At 49.0% G+C, this 19,173-nt stretch overlaps 1 protein-coding gene across 12 annotated transcripts in view; it reads right to left on the bottom strand.

Moving 5' to 3' along the window:
- The window catches only part of Rbp6 (RNA-binding protein 6), a 792,696-nt gene that overhangs the window by 231,439 nt on the left and 542,084 nt on the right, over positions 1-19,173 (bottom strand). The window contains exon 1 of one of the 12 annotated variants that reach the window (XM_076819591.1): positions 3,250-4,233. The exons of the other annotated variants lie outside the window; for them this stretch is intronic. The gene's annotated coding sequence lies outside the window, so the exon portion shown is untranslated. Of the gene's footprint in view, positions 1-3,249; positions 4,234-19,173 lie in introns of those variants that run through there. 12 annotated transcript variants of the gene reach the window in all.

Below are 19,173 nucleotides of genomic sequence, written 5' to 3'. Positions count from 1 at the left end.
TACTCTCGAGAGAATCCGGAGCCAGTATCGCGAAACTGGTTGCTGTGAATAATTACGCACAAAGAGGATTTACTTCCCTTTCGCCTCATCTACCACCGCCAGATCCTAAGGAGCTCGTGCTCGCCGCACAACAAGAATCCCTGACCTCTCGATTTCTCCGCGGAGCCCTGTGAAGAGTCCCCCGAAGAGGAGCCGCCATACGGAGCGCGTCGCGACGCTGCGCGCCGGTTTTAATTCGTCCCTTCCCAATAACAAGCCTTCCCCTCGTGTTTCCAGTACGCTAGAATAGCCAGCGTCGCGCGGCCGCCACGAAATCCGCTTACGTCCCTTTTGCTCGCGTAAAGCGGTAACGGAACGAGCAAACCGAGCTTCTTTCGTCGGCCGAGACTGAAATCCGGACCCACCGGTACGTGTGTACGTGTCTGCGTGTGCAACAGGGAGGGAACGAGGAGCTCGTCACGCCAGCAACTTCGCCGTTTCGCTCTATAGCTCGGGGAGAGTCGCGGGGAAGGGCGAGGGCTTTAGAGAATTCTGCAGGGAGAAAGACGCGGAACAATCGCCAGACTCCCAAGGGTGTATCGCTTTTCTGAGAAAAATCCTGCTAAGTTCAGTGGACTGCCGCGGCTTCTGGAGCGTCGTTCGCCGGGGTTATAATACATTTCGCTGCCGCAACGTTTAATCAAGAGGGCATTTCCCGCTTCCCCAACAATCGTCTTTGAGGAAACTTTTCACGCACGGGAATGAAAAATATTTATTGCGTTCATATGTTCACGTTGCGGGGGCTTTCTGGCACTTTATCGTGGATGGCGGTGGCACGGCTGGAAACCGTGCAACTTGATTTTATTGCAAGGGATCACTGTTCCGTGATGTATGGGCGGGCTTTGAGTAGAATAGCAAGAGTGTAGACCGAGGTAATCGGAGTTAAACGGAGTGATCGATTAATGGTAGTTGGATGGAATTAAACTGGAAGTGCCTGCTAAGCTATCAGCCCTAAACATGGCGATATCACTTTCTTTAGAACTCGTAGTAACTGTCAGATTGTATCAACTACTCTTTCAGAGAGACCCTTAAAGTCAGAGGGCGAGAAGGGGTTGAATTGGAAGTAGTTGACAACCATTCACTTTCAGATTCCAAAACACTTTCGCCTAGTTGAAATTCTTAGTACTTCTTGATACAGGAACACATCGGACAGCTACCCTCCCTTTCGTTATCACCCTCGACACGTTCGTAAAAAAAGAACGATCAAAATCCTTGCACGTTCTTCTAACATCAGTGCGGAAACGATACACAACTGAATAGGATTCACAGGCAAGCAGGACGAGACTCGTTTCCATTTCCACACCCGCTGGCAATAGAATCCAAGAAGAACAGGCAACTCGGTGTAAGTGTTACCACCCCGGGGCCTCAAGAAAAGATTCTCGCGCGAGCACTCGTAAATTTCAGCTTTCATGCGCGGTAGCCAGACGTCTCCGTTTTTGTCTTCGCGTGATGTACGAGGGAATCTACCTTTTTCCCCCCCCATGATACATGGGGAAATATGTCGACGTCTTCTCTCTGAAACGATGCGTGTACCACGCACGAGATAAAAGCGTCGCGAATTGAAACCACGTCCGTCGCATTAAGAACCCAGCTTCCGATGAAAAAACTCATCCCCCATCTTCGCTGGCGTACAGACACAGAGGCGCGGGGCTTCGAGGCAGGCGATCATCCACGCAGTCATCGAAGTCGATACTCCGGTGGGGTAGGCTCCGTTGTAATAAAGCGGAACGAAAGAAATCGGTCGCGACCCAAATCTCGACGACGTAACGGCACCTACTCTCGCTTGACGCATCAGCGGGTTCGTTCGTGATCGTTTTAATGCGCGCCACGTTCACGAAAGCGATCGTTCCTCCGGCGGCAGATAAATTAAAAACCTCATCGACGGGACTGTGTACTTTAATCGGGAAACGATTTTCATCTAGGATAAATTGAAATCTGCTGGAGAAACGAACCGCCCCGTCCCCGGCCGACAGGGGGACGGAGACGTTCGCTGAGATCAGACAGACGGGCAAAGAAATGGTGCGACAAAGGAAGTAGGTGAACGTATTTAAAATCGCGATACAAAGTGTTGGAATAGATGCCCCAGAAAAATAGAAGCCGGATATCGTCGGGCTGCCACATCCGCGCGATTTCGTTGGAATAACTTGCTCGGGAGCAGTCTTGAAACTACACTCTCGAGCCCGCTCGACTGACCCGATGAAAAGGGAAAATAATAATTATCGAGCGGCGGCCGCGAGGCGGGAACTTCGAAAGTAACGATCTCGTTATCGTTTCGCTTGGAGAACCCAAGGACTTAAGATAATAAGTTGCTTGAGAGGGCTGGGAACGTAATAAGGAACTAGAGTGCGCTCTCTCCCCCTCCCCCCCTCCCCCTTCCTCCCCCCGTTGAAAAGGAAATAGTACTCTACCCTCCGTCGTCCGCTGGACCACTCAACTTATTAATTCCATTAATAATTCCTTCATCCGATTTGACGAACCAGCACGACCGCGATTCTCAAAGAGACCAGACACGATGAAAGGAACACCGACGGATGGAAGTTTTTATCTCGCGTCTGAATACCGGAAAGGGGTCGCGGATTTTTCTCTCGTCGAAACGTTAGCTCTATCGAGTGACATCCTGCGAGAGACGTCAGCGGAAAACTTGCCCTTGCGGCCATAAGAAAAGTAAAAGGAAAACACGGAGGGTAGGGAAAGAGTCGAACAACAGATGACAGGGGTATGAAAGATCCAGGGCGCATCGGAGACGATGGTCTCCGAGAAAAGGATTTCGGAACTTCCGTGGGGGAGACTTGGGAGGGGTTGGGGCTGCGGAGCATCGCCCGAACGTCATCTACGCGAAACTTTTCGGTCACTGCACATTGTCCGGAGAAATAAACGGTGCGCGAGATAAGGGGACAGGGTGGAAAGCGAGAAAGAGAGACGGAGGATCCACCGAGCCCGAGTTAGTTCGTCTCTGTCCGACGGATGACGTCCAGGATCAAGCTCCACCCACACACATGCCTCCGACCAGCACGCGACGTACACCCGCACACACGCGCGTATATGCGTACGTGTTATAGAGAGAAATGCGAGGAGATGCGAGCATCGATACACGTCTACACGTTCACCGGGGCACACCAGTTTCCTCGAGGATGATCGGAACTCCGCTCGAGGTCCGCGGACAGAAAGGTTTACGATTACTCGGGAAAGATTTTTGAATGTACCACTGACCTTCTCTGGGGTGATGAGCGGCGTGATGTACGTGGTGACCGCCGTCGTGTACACTTTTCGATGACTGCTGGGTGCTGCAGGTCACTCAGTACTGCCGTGAGTACCGAGTGCCGTGCGATCAACGCTATGGCTTTTCTCCGTCACAGGAGAAAGAAAAGGAGAAAGAGACGTGGTGTCTCGGTGTCGCACGTTCACGCTTTCTCAGCACACGCGCGTATATATGCCTCGTTCGGCACGGTTTCCTGGATACGTGGACGTATCAGACACTCGGTGACAGGTCTGGCGAGTGGCTCTCCTCACGGTGTATCCAGCGATCGCACGTCAAGCCTCGCAGACGGCCACAACAATCGGCAACGACGGCAACGATGACAACAACGGAGGGACGACGGTGAATCCAATCGTCGTAGCAACACAAGCTGGCTAGTAGAGTCGAGAGATCCTCTCGACTGCTTACATTCGCGCGCGGTACACACTAGTCACGTAACCCGTGGTCGCTACCCAAGCCGCGGACACTGGAAATCTAGAGATCCCTCTGGACCGTAACACGCGTGGAACAACGAAGACAAGTGGCACACTGCGGGGCTGACCAGTTTCGGAGCGTGACTCCTTGGATCGTCACGGTACGGTGTTCCAGTCACGGGGTGTTTATGTATATTCGCGACAACGAGCGTCTCGCAGCCGCTGAACGGAGTAATATCCTGGGCTACTGTTCTCTTCTCGCGGGAGCGGCGTAACGAGCGGCGATCGAGCGGACAGGGCAGGCGAGAAGGTGAGAAGAGAGAGAGACGGGCGCGGGCAGACAGATGATCCGTAGAGCACAGAGAGGCAGGTGGTCGTTGTCGCGCTCCTTGTCGTGGTATGTCGGGTTCAGTGCTGTACGCTGTGATGCCGAGAACGGAATGGGGCGACCGTGGAGGCCCGGGCAGTGGAGCCGTAGCGAGGGGGGGAGGTGATGGAGGCGCGCGGTTCGCGATGGTGGGGTGCACGTTGAAGGAGCGAGGGACAGAACAAGGAGGGGCCCCTTTCCCCTCGCCCATGCTCGCACCACTGTCAGGCGATCCGCCACCCCTCCGAGGCGCGCAGGCGCCCCCAGGGCGCTGGCGTCGCTCGAGGGGGGTAGCGCCTCTCAATCCTAACCGGAGAAAGCTCGCGAGAGCGACGAAGAGGGTGGGAGAAGCACCCCTGCGGGATAGAGGGAGCTGGGGGTGGTGAGGGTAGAAAAGCGAGGCGGACAGAGACAGAGGCAGAGGTTATGGGCGAGGGTGAATGGCGCGGCACGGGGCGGCGCGGCGTCTCTCCTTCTCGCTCGTTTCCTTCCTTCCTTCGCGAGCACCCCAGCATCGACCGACGCGACGCACGCCACGCCGCGCCGCGCCACTCCGTGCTCCTCCTCGCCACGCCGACCCAACGGGAATACTTAATGCCAGCGGAGAGCCTGACTGCCTGACTGCTCCTCCTCGCCACGCCACGCTCGCTTGACGGCGGGATGGAGGCGCACGACGAGGGTGGGAGAACGGTCGAGTGGTGAACGTCAGGGGGTGGCTTCGGGGGAGGGTGCGAGGGCGGATTGTGCTCTCGCGAGCCATACTGTAGCGATGCCGAAACGCGGTGCATGACTACTTGTTACGCGTCCGCGAGCTAAATTCCTGGCACGGCGCGATATATTGAATGGAGTGTTTCTTCGCGCGAATCTCCGGGGCCGTTGTCAGAGGAGCGTACTCGCGCGATACCGTGTGCGCACTTCGCCGCCCGATCGTGTATATGAAAAATGGCGGAACCGGGGAGGGGCGAGATAGGGGACACGTCTTGAAAAATCTAATCCCGAGAAACATTCAGAGGAATCGTTCCCCTGATTCACCTCGGCTATCTGGGATCGGTGTATGTCACGGCGCCCAGTAACGCCGGTTTATTTCAGGGTCCGGTATCTGGGACATCCGGGTCTGAAACATGGACCGTTCTCTTGATTTGATATCTCACTGACAGCTGCCAGGGAGCGGAGCAACACCCCGGAGCCGAGCCTCGAAGTGGTACGGGCTCGTGCTTAAGAAGCCTCTGGTCTGACCAATATTGACCACCACTACTTCCGTCGGATCCTAAAGGCAGCCACTTCGACGAGCTCTCTCCCTGGCCAAAGGCCAGCTTCCTCTCTCTTTCTCTCCCTCCTTTCACCCTCTCCCGTGCGAGCACGCGCGCGCGGACGGCCAACGTGTCGGTGTAAACGTATCCTACGTTTAACGCGGAAGGAAGGGGCTAACCTAACCTAGAAAGATTTCATTGAGCCGCAACGTGACTTGGCTCGCTGCCAATACTATGAACGGTACGCACACCCGCGCACCGAGCCGTGTTCGTTTCTGAGGCACGCGGCGAGGATTCGTGGAAAAACAGAAATAGGGGGTTGAAATCAGAGTCACGTGAATCGCGTCATATTCAAGTGTTTTCCTCTTTCAGTCGGAATGAGATCAAAGAGCGTCTACGTAACGATTCCCACGCAATTCCTTCGCATCGCATCCGTAAACGATTCAACGTAGAGGTAAGTTGCTCTTTCAATAAAGAAAGCACCCGATAACTTGTTGCGACGAGTGAAACGCTCTCCGAGAGCTGGACCTCCCTGAAGAAGTTTCAAATGCAGCAAGCTTCGCTTTCCAATTTCATCGCCCGGCAGCAGCGAAGCAACGGAATTTTTCTCAGAATTGTTAATGCCGCCGTTGCGCGCGATGAACACCTCCGTAAAGGGGGAATTCTCTGGGAATAATGCGACCAATAACTCCCGGCCGGATTTGGCTGTCACATTTATTCCCGCCTAACGTCGCGCACAATTGGTCGCGAAATATTGCGAAATAGGGCCACGGCGCGACCTTATTAGAGCCTGGGTTACTTGTTCTATAGCGCCAGCGACGCTCGGTGGTGTTAGCAACATCAACTTGCCATTTCAGGATGATAACAACTACGTGAGGCAACGGCGAGGGGGAAGACGCTGCTGTATTCAGCATTTGGCTTACATCCAACGCAAGATGCTGAATGAACTTGGCGGGAAAACCGCACCAGCGCGTGCTTCCTTCTGTCGGGCGAGGGGCGCGTTCACAACTGACGGAAACAGCGTTGAATCTTCACCGAGTAGGGGAAAGTCATTTGTGATCCGAAGACTTCGTAATTGCCCCCGGCTGGGATATCATTGCGTACGTGATTCCATTTAGCTTTCGAATTCTATGTACCTGACGGAGAGCCTATTTAGCACGCTGGACATGTGCAGCAGCATTTGTTAGAAATGTATCAAAATCGATGAGGGGCACAGAAACGAATGTGAAACTTCACGCAGTGTGATTTCTAAATTATTAGAGCCCCGCGTGCAGGAAATGAGGAAAGTTTCCCGAGCGGCTGGATCGCTAAGAAGACAGGAATTCTTTCACGAACCGTGTTACGTCGTAAGATTAAAGCAGGGACGTGCGGCAATATGTTTCCTCGGCCGTTGAGGATTAGAGAACGAACGTCCGGGTGTTCTCTCTCGGTTCAAGAATTTAAGCGGTCGACGTGATCGTACGACCGCTTGCAACCGTTCCACAATAGTCATTACTCTGGGGATTGTCAACTGCCAAGGATGACATGTAATCATGATATTGGAATATAACTGAATTATCACCGGGCGTGGGAGGAGTTCGCCCTTTCCCCCAGGGTCTCAATCGGTCAGCATGCGCTACACGGGCTTCGCGGGCACGTCAACACACCGTTTATGCGAGGCTAGAGCCTCGCTCTATGGGAATTATAGCGGACGTCGTGAAGCGATAAGCTGAACAGTGGGGCTCCTAATTAGGAACTCACGATCATGACAGACGAGCAATATTGAATCATTATGTAATTACATGAGTAGCTGATGCAATTGGATTTAATCATTAATTCGATGACATGTAGAATCTATTTCAGTTCGTATACGATCTGGGTCGGTCATCGGCGCGGAAATAGCCCCTGTATATTTAAAAGTGATTAAAGGAGTATTAATAAGATGTGCCCAGAGGAAACGCTGTAATCAACGTGACGCCATATTTGCACCCTTTGATGATTACCAAACCTGCGCGACTAGTTATGGTAATTGTGGGAGAGATGCCGCATTGGAAGAGACGCCGTCCTTCGGTATTTCGGGGTTATCGGTAATAAAATACAACACTGACGATTTTGTTTGCTTTAGGCTGTTAGTTTAGGTTAGATTAATAAGCAAGAACGTGTTTCCATTACTACCTTTAAAGATTTTGCTCTTTTTCGAGGTAAGCCTGCCGCACTTTGCCTCAATAGTTGTACCTACGTTGAGTTTATTTTTGCTATCGCAGTAGTTAAAAATTCTTAGTTTTTCGAGATATAACTTTTGTAATACGTTAAAGGAACTCTGTGGAATATTTCTCGGCCAGAGTAGGTCACATTCGACACAGCACTTGGACATATGAAAGTACAGCGTCTCTCCTGGGCATTTGGGATAGATGCCGCAATTTTATAAGCACTGTATCGGAAGCTACCTGAGTCGACTTAATGATAAAATGTTAAATGTTAATGTTAAAAATAAAAAGAGTGTCACAAAATATATACCGTGATATCGGAAGGCAAATTATTTCTTTTTTAATGACAAATCTGATAATCCAAACATATTTGTGGGCTTTTTACTCTGTTTCGCATTTTATTTTTATTTTATGTGTAATTTTATAACTCTATAAATTAAAAAAGATGTTTCATTTTATTTTGCTTTTACTATTTTTTAAAATAATAAGTTAAAATTAACACGTTTAAATGGAAAATTAAACGTTTTCCAAATGCGGCACCACTCCCTTATGTGCGGCGTCTCTCCTAAAAAATGACGTTTCTAGTTTCAATTTTTAAAAGATGACAAATATTAAAATTTTGATTTTCTTTAATACTAGTAGTAGGACAAGGTGTCCAACTAATAGCATTTTACCTTGGAAAAAAATTTCATTACAAAATTTAGACACGATGACAATTTTGCGTAAGCTGCGGCAACTCTCCCACAATTACCTTAGGTGGACCAGCCGAATGGAGATCACTAATTTCCGATTCAAATTTGGATTAGCCTCTGATCCGGATACAAACAAGCGCAACGCCGGCCCTTGTTGTTTGACGATATTACACAGTAAGTTGGAAAGGAGTGGTCCCACTGCAGCGTTTGTGCCGACGAAAGCTTATTTCACCCTGAATGAATTACTAATTAAACGCGAAGCTACGTCAATAGCGAGCAAACAGCGCATCCGACTCTTCCGACCACAGGATTCTCTTTCAACCGCGACTCCGCGATCGAACAAAAGCCAGCGTTTAAACAGCTAAGTGCGTTACAAAGCCTCGCAAAAACTATGCCCGCCTGTTTACGTAACAGAATCGATAACAATGTCTCAGCCGAGCTCGGCGAAACATAAATTATAAACGAAAAGAACAGTGGAAAACTTTCCATCCTTCTTCGGATACCCTCTTCCGCCCTCTCGCCCCTGCCGCCGCCACTCGTGCTCTCGGTATTTGTCTCGACGACAGTACAAGGGCAACATGTTTTCGTCGGCGATGAGGAAAACAGTCGCTCGGAGTTTCAAAGCCCCCCCCGCATACGGGACGAACGAGGACGGAGGGTGAGCGTGACGGTGGAGGAAGAAGAAGGGCACGGTAGAAGGAAGAGAGGATAGATACTCGATTGGACCAGCCAACTGCAGCGAAACTCTTCGGCATCGACCCAGTTCGTCGTTTTCCGCATGACGTTGCTGCGCCAGTCGGGTTTTTGGTCGCGATTTTCAGGTTCGATACTTATCCCCCAAGATACGGCTCATCCAAGCCAACTCACCTCCATTTTCCTTCTGCCACCCGCGAAACCGCCCTTTGCCATTGCCATCTCTTTCTCCATGACCTTCCTTCCTCTTGCTTTCTTACGAAAAGCACCCCCATATGTGCACGCGCGTGTGCTTGCACGCGGGCGTTCCTCTTCCTGATCCCTGTTACAAAATCGAAACGAGCAGCTCAAGAACTTTCCTAAAACATCAGACGCGATCAACCGCTTCGGCGTATCCGTGGCAACCGGGCGTCCGTCTTCTTCAGTTCTTCCGCTGAATCCGCGGCTCTCATTTGCTTGGAATTTGTTCACCGTTCGCTCGAAGGCTGCCTCGTGATTCGCGAGAGAGAAAAGCGGAGTCTAGAGTCGGTCTAAGAAAACCGAAGGTTGGGTGGATGGGCAAATAGCTCGAATCACGCGAGCCGTTGCCTCGTAATTAATAGGGTGCACGAAAACGAGGCACCGCGGCATCAGGGGCTCTCGAGATTCTCGCCCGCTCGTCGAAGAAGCTTTGCACGCTTTGCGGTAGATTGTGCTTCGGCGTAACGCTCATCGAGATTGGCGTTTGTTTCACGGCGGTCGACCGCGTCTCGGCTCTTTTCGCGAGCAGTTTCGAGATGCAAATGAGTCGGACGCGTTCAATTTCGGTTGTCGATGAAGCAACCTCGTTCTGAGATTGGCTTCTAGCAAAGCGAACGCGATATTCACACTTGCGTCTAGAGTTAAAGAAGGGAGCTCGAAGTAACAGCGAGTTCCTATATGAAGTTCCTACGCCAAGTAGAATGAGACGACATGGTCAGACAACGCTGATCAATGAAATCCTCAACTGCGAAACCGTAACTTCAACTCGAATATTATTCGTAGATACTTAAGCTGGAGTAAGCAGAATGATAGCGCGATTAACACATTTAATAGCGTTGTTATATACCAAGATCCCTCGAAAAAAAACACGAGCATATGTATGCAAGCCACTGCAAGTACCACTTCAGACATAACAAACAGCAAAGAAGTACCCCGCGCCGTCGCAGAGTTTTTACACCATTTGTCGACGAGGATCCTGAAGAAGTAACCGTCAGCGAGCGTATCCTTCTCGTAAAGAAAGATTCATTAAGCGACGAAGCCATTTACCGGCGAAGGTAAGCGGAACGCGGCGAAATTTGTCACGTGAATCGCTTTCACGAGGATTTCGTTGCGCTTGAGCCGTCGCGAAGGAATTTATATCTGGCCCAAGCGTTTTCCAAGCGTTTCTTAGCGTCTCCTCGCAGAGGGCATTGGATAAAAGAGAGAAAGAAGGAGACGGGGAAGAAAGGATGGCAGTGTGGGGGGGGGCGAGAGGGGGGGGAGGAAAGAACGAGTTGGCTCGGTGCTTAAAGTAAATCAAAGGAAGGAAATGAATTTTTATTGAAGAAAAGGGCCTGGACTCTCCCGGAACCGGAGCCAGCTCCTTGCTTCGAAGCGAACTAAGTGAAATCTGTGAAAAGTTGCGTGAGAAACAATACGCTGCCAGTCGGCCCTTTCTTACTGCTTACGCCCTTAAAAACTATCCTCGAAGGAGTTCGGCGGATTCCTTGAACCTTTCCCCCCCCCCCCGGCTCGTTTTTACCGCGAGCCCTTGTTTTTCCTCCGCCCGGTCCCTCCGCTGAATCTTTATGAGGTGATTAATGGTATTAATAAGAGGGTTGCCTCCTTTGCCGCAGAACCGAGCCTCGAGGAAACGCGTCGTTCTTTTCCTTCCGCGTCGGTTTGAATACTAGCAGCTTAATGGCTCCTTCGGTGGCTTTTTCCACGAATAAGTACACTACGACGACCGCGTCCGATCCGTATTTACGTGTTTGTCGTTAGCATTGCGCTCAAACGTACAACAACCCTGGCGGCCTGCTCCCTTGTCGGCTGTAATTCAACATCCGAAGGCGCGTTAGTTAAATTCGACCGTTTCCTTTTGCAAATTTGCCGAGACTGAGGGGGTTGGGACGGAATGCACTTTATATAAGAAGGATGACGTTGTTTTCTGCTAAGGAGAAATTAATGTCGCCTCGGAAATTGCGCGATCGGCAGTGTAATATCGCTGCAGATATTTCTGTCAGTTTTCAGAAAATTGTCGCGATAAAGTGGCTGTCGAAAATTAATTGGCGTTCTCAGTGGTGGATCAATTTTACCGAAGTAGTATATCCCGAAAAAGATACAATCAGATTGAGATAATGCTGATGTTTGAAATATCTTGGGAATAATTATGAAAGTATCAAGACTCTGCTAATATCGCGAGCTACGTTAGAATGATAACCAGAGAAGTTATATTTGATAAAAGCAATGGTAACGAGAAGAGAAAATTTGAAAATAGCCCCTGTATTACCTCGTAACATATCATTTCAATAGATTCAAGAGCGTTCCATCGTCAACACACTACTTGCTATTGAATTCTTCGATCACCTTTCTTTATATTACTCCTCCTCGTGATTCCAATTTGTGATCTCGAATAGGAATTTAACGAGACGAAACACGGAAGCCGCCACATCGCAGTTCGGTAATGCAGCCACGTCATTTGTGCTCGTTCTCGAAAGGAAGAGAAACCAACAGTAACTCCGCACCAACTTACACCCAAATGTACACGCAGGTTTATGTCCCTTGCATCCCTGTTCCACGAAACTCCGTAATGACTGTCGCTCGTTTAGATTGGTTTACACGTAATGCGCGCTTTAGGACGTAATGGTGCGTGGCCGGTTAGTCGGTAACACTCCCTACCACTTCTCGAATTATGACCACCTTTCGTGGCCAGATTCACCCCTCGAGTCGATTCTCCGCGCATTCATCAATGAACTCTAGCCTCGTCGTAACTTTGTTTTCTCGATTTACCAAGGATATCGCTGTCTGTACATTTCTTCGTGGAGCTTTTCAAATTGGATATACTTTAAGTTATTCTTGATTGTATTAATACGTTCTAGTATCTATAAATATATTAATACTATATATTAACATTTATATCAGACACTTTAAGTCTGATCGACGTTTATAATAGTACAGTATTAATATAATCGTACGTGTTTCTCGCAGTCAGTTCTGTTTTTTTCCCCCGTTTGTCAGGAATGTCGATATCTGCGAGTTAAAATTGATTATCGAGTGACCTATCACTGAGCTTGATCCTGGAAAATTCGATGCTTCGCATTCAATTAGCACTGAGCTATCGCCGACAATTTTGATCGATCCGTTTTTGAACCGTGACGTCAATTACGTCGAGAGCACGTGTTCAGCTCCTTCGAAAATTCCACTATAACTCAGTGTGTCTTTTATCCGAACGATAACCGTTCCGCGTTCCGCGTTAATCAACAGGGATTACGCGATACGCGAAAGTAATTAACGAACGGTAATTAAAAGATCCGCGCCCTTTGAAAATGCGCTAGGAATTCTCGCGTGTATAACATTCTCGTGTCGATAATAATTAACTGCCGTCTACCCAGAAACGATGGAAATGACGCGATGCGTTCTTGTTTTTCATCCCCGTCCAGCGGCACTGCCAGTGAAGCCTCGCAATTTTCCTCTTCGAGCGAACAATCGTAAATGGAGGATGAAATTTTACAAACGGAAGGCATAAAATTAACTGCAGCTGCTATCAGCATAATAATACCAGCAAATATCCCTCGCGTGAGGTTATATACCCATCGTAAACGTAAAATTGTCTTCAATCAGGTCCCAGCCATTACTCCAGAAATTGCCAACCCCAACGAATTTCATGGTGGCGATTATTTCGCAGCCAACGATTTTCACGTGCAATCAGAACCAGAGCCTCCAATGACAAAAGAATTACAATAATTTCCACGTCAACAAGTGCGACTGAATTTTCGTGACGCTCCTCGAATTCCTAATACACTATAAGCAACCTAATGAGAACCCCGAAGTCTTCCCTACCGCAAGCAAGTAAACGAAGAATACCGTCACGGTAACGCAGACGAATCCAGAATCTCAAATGTAAGGAATAAATCAGGCTCACATCACGAATCCAATTCCTCCCTTTGTCGTTGGCAAGAGGGACCAGTCTATTTAGCGTGGAATATCAGTTTTATTTCCGCGACCCCATCGCTCGAGACACTTTCCAGAAAACTTTAGAAGGGAGGAAGAGGAAGTCCCGTCTCGGTTCCTCGTGGGTGCTCTCGTCTCCGGTTTTGACGTGCCATGGTCTTGATCCTCTCGAAAACCTTTCTGCGCGACACAAAGGGAACAGGAACGGGGGAGAGGGAGCCGCAGAACAAGGGGGGGAGGGGGGGGGACGGGGTAGAGACCGAGACGTAGTAGGGGAGAGGTCTTTTCGTAAGCGTAATGAAACTGCCTAGTAATCTTAGAAGCTGTGTACATCCCGTCTCACCTCGTCGCGGCAGTCGGCCGGGTTAAATGTCTTGAAATGGATATTCCTGCTGGTAGTAGACGGTGGATTCGGATGCGCGCACCGGCAGCGTGCACAACTTACCGTTTCGGATATTACCAGGCTGCTGCTTAAGGCCTCGACGTGAATTTCGTGTCTCGCCCAACGCCAGCCGCATCGTCGGCAACTGTATCTCAGCGGAGAGAAGTCGACCCGCTAATGTTGCGCCGCGCGAGGGAATTCCGCTCCTCGACTGTTCACCGATTTTCCGTGTTATAATCATCGCTGACCGCGCACCCTCCCGTATCGCCCTCTGGATGGGTAACGCGACGTCCCTCGAGGTGTAACGAACCTCTTCCAGCGCGATCATCGTGGACGATGAACAGCGTGCGACTTACGTACAATCTTCGTAATCACACATCTAACGCTACTGGAGAACGTGGGTGCCCGGTTCTGACCCGCTCTGTCCATCCTCGCGATCGATTTCCAAAGATAGTGTCGAAGGAGATAGCCGCGTATCACGATACTCTCATACGGTTGCGCCACTTACGTCAGCGCAGATAAGCGCCTCTATTTCCAGGATTAAGGATTTGACTGACGTTGTATTTTTGTCGCGGCATCCACGGCTATCAGTGGCCACTGTCCCAGGAAAAAGAGAGCCGCGCGGAGGAAAGAGGGTCGGCACCGCGGTCACGGCGTAGGGAGGGGGTAGAAGAACGAACCAACTACCCCAACGAGACTCACAAAACATTATTTCCAGACTGAACGTCACGCGGCCCAGCCGGCAGTTAGATCGATAGATAGAGACGTCGGTCCTCTCCCGTTTCTCTACATCGAACCGCCGTCATGCGAACCTCGAATTCAAATATAGAAATGTCTGGCCCAGTGACATTTGGCAGTTCGTATCAGCCCCCATCGAGGATCGAGGAGAGTCCGCCACGCGGCACTCTCGTCACCGATATCAAAGGATCTGTCGAACGATCCCAGTTGCACCGCCCCTCTTCGCCCCGGCTAGTGACAATTTTTTTAGGTGCAACTGCGACCGCGACGCAATCTCGACTGTATCTCCTTCCTCGCGGAGAAAGTGTCGTAATTAAAAGCCGGTCGCCCCATTCTAGCGTCCCTTAACGCGTCGCCGGAGGCTCGGCGGCGAAACGCAAGGCGCTCGGTTCAATTTAAAATTTCTTTGCACCACTCACCGAACCGATGAACGATAAGACTATCGGGGGACGAACGTTGCCCGGCTTCTTACCTGCAACAAGTAACATAAAGAGGCGTTTTAATTAAATTGGTCGGGAACGGAGCTGCAGAGAAATGATTTACGAGCTGATATGTTTGGTGAACGGTGCATCCGTTGCGCGGATCTCTAACGTTCCCCGACTATTTCTGCCGATGCAGCGCTGCACTCGAATTTACAGTTCTACAGCTCACCGTTTCAATAACGTGTTTTTGAAACTTTCTGGCTGAGTCAAAGCAGGAATCTTTCTGGCAGCTTTCTGCTTGTCTTGATTGCGTTAACAAAGTTAGCAAGCTCCTCGGATTGCTTTCACAGCTGTATAGTTATTCGTTTTCGCGAAGTATTTTTGAAAGTTTGCTACGGTAAAATAAACTTTGAAAGGGAGCTTATATTCAAGATACACAACAGCTTCAGTCAGTTAACTCTGTACGCACCAGTTGCAAAGAAACACGCCACTTAAAATGATATCAGTCTTGCTACCAATTAATCACTTACACACACCGCGACTAAATTACCCAATCACGAATTAATCTAGATCAAGCAGAAGATAAAGAAACTCTGGATCAAACTTAGATACGCATGATATACGACTATCAATGTGTATATAGTGGCTCGCATTAATATTCGGACACTTTTTAAAATCGCATAACTTTTTTAGAATTGCTCCAAACAACTTGAGTTTTTTTGAGAAGCTAGAAGGAGTAGTTTGCTAACTGACGCGTTTCGTTGTTTTCAAAAAAAATGTATTTGGTTGGAATAGCGAAAAGAATAGTAAAGGTCGATTTTTAAACTTTCTTTGTGAGCTTGTAATGAAAATTAAAAAAAAACGTTTGTAGATTGCAGTAAGTTGTATACGTGCCTAACATTTCATTAAATCGGTTAACGAAATCGCTGATTTCGGGAATTTTCGCGATTCTCGACCTTATTCTGCGATCTTTAAACGTTTGTAGCTCGGAGCAACGTTAGCCGATTTTGATGAAATTTTAGGCACGTATACAACTTACTGCAATTTACAATCGGTTTTTTTTAATTTTCATTACAAGCTGACAAAAAAAAAGTTTAAAAATCGACCTTTACTATTCTTTTCGCTATTCCACCCAAATACATTTTTTTTTCAAAACGACGAAACGCGTCAGTTAGCAAACTAATCCTTCTAGCTTTTCAAAAAAACTCAAGTTGTTTGGACCAATTCTAAAAGAGTTATGCGATTTTAAAAAGTGTCCGAATATTAAAGCGAGCCACTATATACCATCTAATGCGATCACATAATAAAGTCACTTGAAGAGTACTTCGCTGTAAAAGATGCCCAAATCCCTCTAGATGCAACAAATATTTTCGTTCCGGTCGTAGTATTGATGTACGCGTGCCATTCGCGAGTAACTGATGCCGCGATTGCCAACGACTCTGTTTCGAGGATGGTGCTCGTTTTTAGCCAGTCCACCAAGGACCTCTGGTCTCTTCTGTGGCGCCAGAGCAAAATGTAACCTTGCCACGAATGGCAAGGAACGATCCGCTCGTCGCGTGTGACTCAAGAGCGCATCTATATTCGGTGCGACGATGGCAAAAGTGCATCGGGCCGAGCCGAGGCTCAGCCAAAGTGTGCTGTAGCCAATCAATCCGCTAAACGCACGTATTTATCCGCGCCCGTCGCCCAGACGACGTGGACGTAGTCGTTACGCTTGGAGATAAATTCCCTGGTGTCTGGTTAATCTGATCTAGCCGAACCGGCGGTGTTCGACTGGAAAGCTATAGCAACCAGACCTCTCGTCTGGCCCGCGCGACCCCTGCACTGGCATTTCTTTACTTTGCACACGGTTTCTTGACAGAGAAAGGGGAGCACGAGGAATTTTCTACCTCCTGTATAATTGGCTACGTGTCTATTCTCCGTCGCGCACTCTTAATCGCTCGGATTCTTAATTAAACTCGAATTACTTTCAGCTCTTCAGTGACACTGCGCGAAACAGGGAGCCGTGATTCTGTACAATTCTAAAAAGATCGGAGCCAGTACCTTGTACTTATAATATTTCGTACCCTCGAGCTATCGACACACCTAGCCGAACAATAAAGTCATTCGCGAACTTTGAGGGTACGTCCCATGTAACTTCCGTTTAAGAAACTACATACACGTCTGCGTAGCGGGTGACATTAAGGGACGTGTTTTTATAAGAAAGTGGCAAGGGGTGAAAGTTTTCCTCCGTCCGAAGTTTCGGAGGGAATTTTTCCACGAAAGTTTTATTAGTTTCGGTAAAATCTGTTGGAGTATGCAGGCTTCCGAACGTAGTTATAAGAAATTCTTTCAGAGTAGGACTTTTAAATGGAAGGGAATTTTAATCAGTCGCCCCTCCCGCGATGTACTGACTGTCAAATTGTTTCAATAAACAATCCAGCGTCACTGGGATAGTAGGTGCACGACACAAAGTTAGACACAGAGGTGCAGCATGTGTCAGAAGTGTCTGGCGGTCTCCGCGGGGTTTCGATCAAACGATCAACTAATAACCTGCCGAGGCTCTACCTTTCCCGAGAGCCGTGCCAGTATTCCTGACTCCCGGCATTGGGAACGTGCTCGGTTTCAGGATAATCCCAGCTGCATTACCTTGATGAGCTCCCGGACTCCATCTTCGAGCCCAAGAAATGCTCACTCCGCAGCTGTATCCATTGCTCGGTTTTGGAAACACGTATTTATGCGCGTACGACAGGGCGCATTATTCTTGTTCACAAAATATATACAAGATATATACGCGACCCTTCTACATAATCCCTCTGCGCGTTCCTCGATTTGGTTGTGCGATTTGAGGAAACGAGAACTAACATCAAGAAGCCACGTTCAAGTGGACATCCGAGGAACTAAATCCAGGAACTGAGAAATATCAATTATTTATTTGATTCGTTTGACAATGGGTGTCTGCTACTTAGTTCGACTGTGGTTATGGGTAATAAACGGTGGTTTCTGGTAACGAACTGTAGCCAAATTTATTCCCGGTTGTGGAGTTGATGCGTGCCCAGAGATGCGCAGCTAGAATAAGTTCAGCTTCCCGTTTTGAATAAAATAAACAAGAAGGGTGAGTTTTAGACATCCCCGTTCTGTTAGTGGGAGTTTCTACCAGATTTGATACAACAAGTAGAAGGGAAAAGGGTTCGTAAGACCATTTCACTTCGAACGAAGGAGGGTGGTGGTTTGAATTGTGTTGGTCTAGCTGCACGTATACATCAAGCCAGACATGATGGAGGAAACGGAAGGCTGGCAGGGGCAACGTTGCATCGCGAGACAGGTACGATATCTCGGGGGAGGCCGCTGTTTGGATGAGGAACGATAGAGAAAGAGAAAAGGGGCAAGGGGAACAACAGGGGCCGACCTCGGTGCCCTGACAGAGCTAATTTATCCTATATTGCTACTTAGCGAATCTACTGAGATTTCAGTATCCCGGGGAACCGGGGGCGAATCGACTTCCGGTCAGGCAACGCCTCCTGGGGATGGGATTTCACGGAAATTGCCCTCGGTCTGAACAACACGGTTAATCGATTCGCGAGACAGACAGTGTAACCAGCTAGCTGGATTGGGAATTGGTCACTTTTTACAAGTTAATCAGTACAACGGAGCTGAATCGTGGGTCCAAGAAGCACTGTAAATTCACCTCGCTAACCCCTACTGTAACCATCACTTGTATCGTCGTCCATATAGACAACAGACGTTAAAAGTCCGTTACCAACAGCAATATGATCTCAGTTGTCTCGTTTAATGCGGTGCACTTTCTGTTGAACTTCAAGAAGTTGCACAGTCGAAAGTTTGATGCTCTCCTGAAGGCAATAGAAGTACACCTCGAAATCCGACTAGCTCTTCCTACAATATTAATTTATCGCTCAGCTCCTAATCGATTCAACGAGCACCATCGATGGGGGAGATCGCACGGTTGATCGCGATGATAAAGCAGGGTCTTTAAAGAAGCTCAGCGAGACGCTTAAGCGGACGACTCTGTAGCGAAGCCACGCGAAAGTTTGTCTGCGGTCAAACTTTGATCCTGGAAGACGCGGCTAGCAGGACCGCGAGCCTTCTAATCTTGGCCAAACAGCGGCGTCGGAGCGGGACAAAGCGATGGGAAATGAGGGAACGAGGGAACGAGCGAGGGAGAAGAAACGGTCGGTGGAAGGAGAGCGCCAGGCGGCGAGCTCATCTTAGTTGCTCGACTAAATCTCTCTCTAAGCGGGCTAAGCAAGCTCCAGTGGCAATTCGTAACAACTATTAGCGAACCGACATTCATCTCGTTTAACTCGAGTTAGCGCCCAGGCTGCGTGAGCCAGGTCCGTAGCCAGTGTTAGCAAGCCGCGTTGCTTAATGCGCGCGTTGGCAACGAGAATCGGCCCGCTAATTTATACGAACCGATGCGGCCTATTCGCACGCGGCGACACCATTAATCAATATCGCTCATTAAATCGATACAACCGACCCCGCGCACGAACGATCCACGGCAAAGTAGTCTGCCCAGATACGGGCAGAGACCACTGACTTCTGTGCCACTGAGCTGAAATAATTAT

The sequence above is a fragment of the Andrena cerasifolii genome, chromosome 9, assembly GCF_050908995.1.
Source record: "Andrena cerasifolii isolate SP2316 chromosome 9, iyAndCera1_principal, whole genome shotgun sequence".
Taxonomy (NCBI): Eukaryota; Metazoa; Arthropoda; class Insecta; order Hymenoptera; family Andrenidae; genus Andrena; species Andrena cerasifolii.
This window is presented reverse-complemented; position numbering and strand designations above follow the sequence as displayed.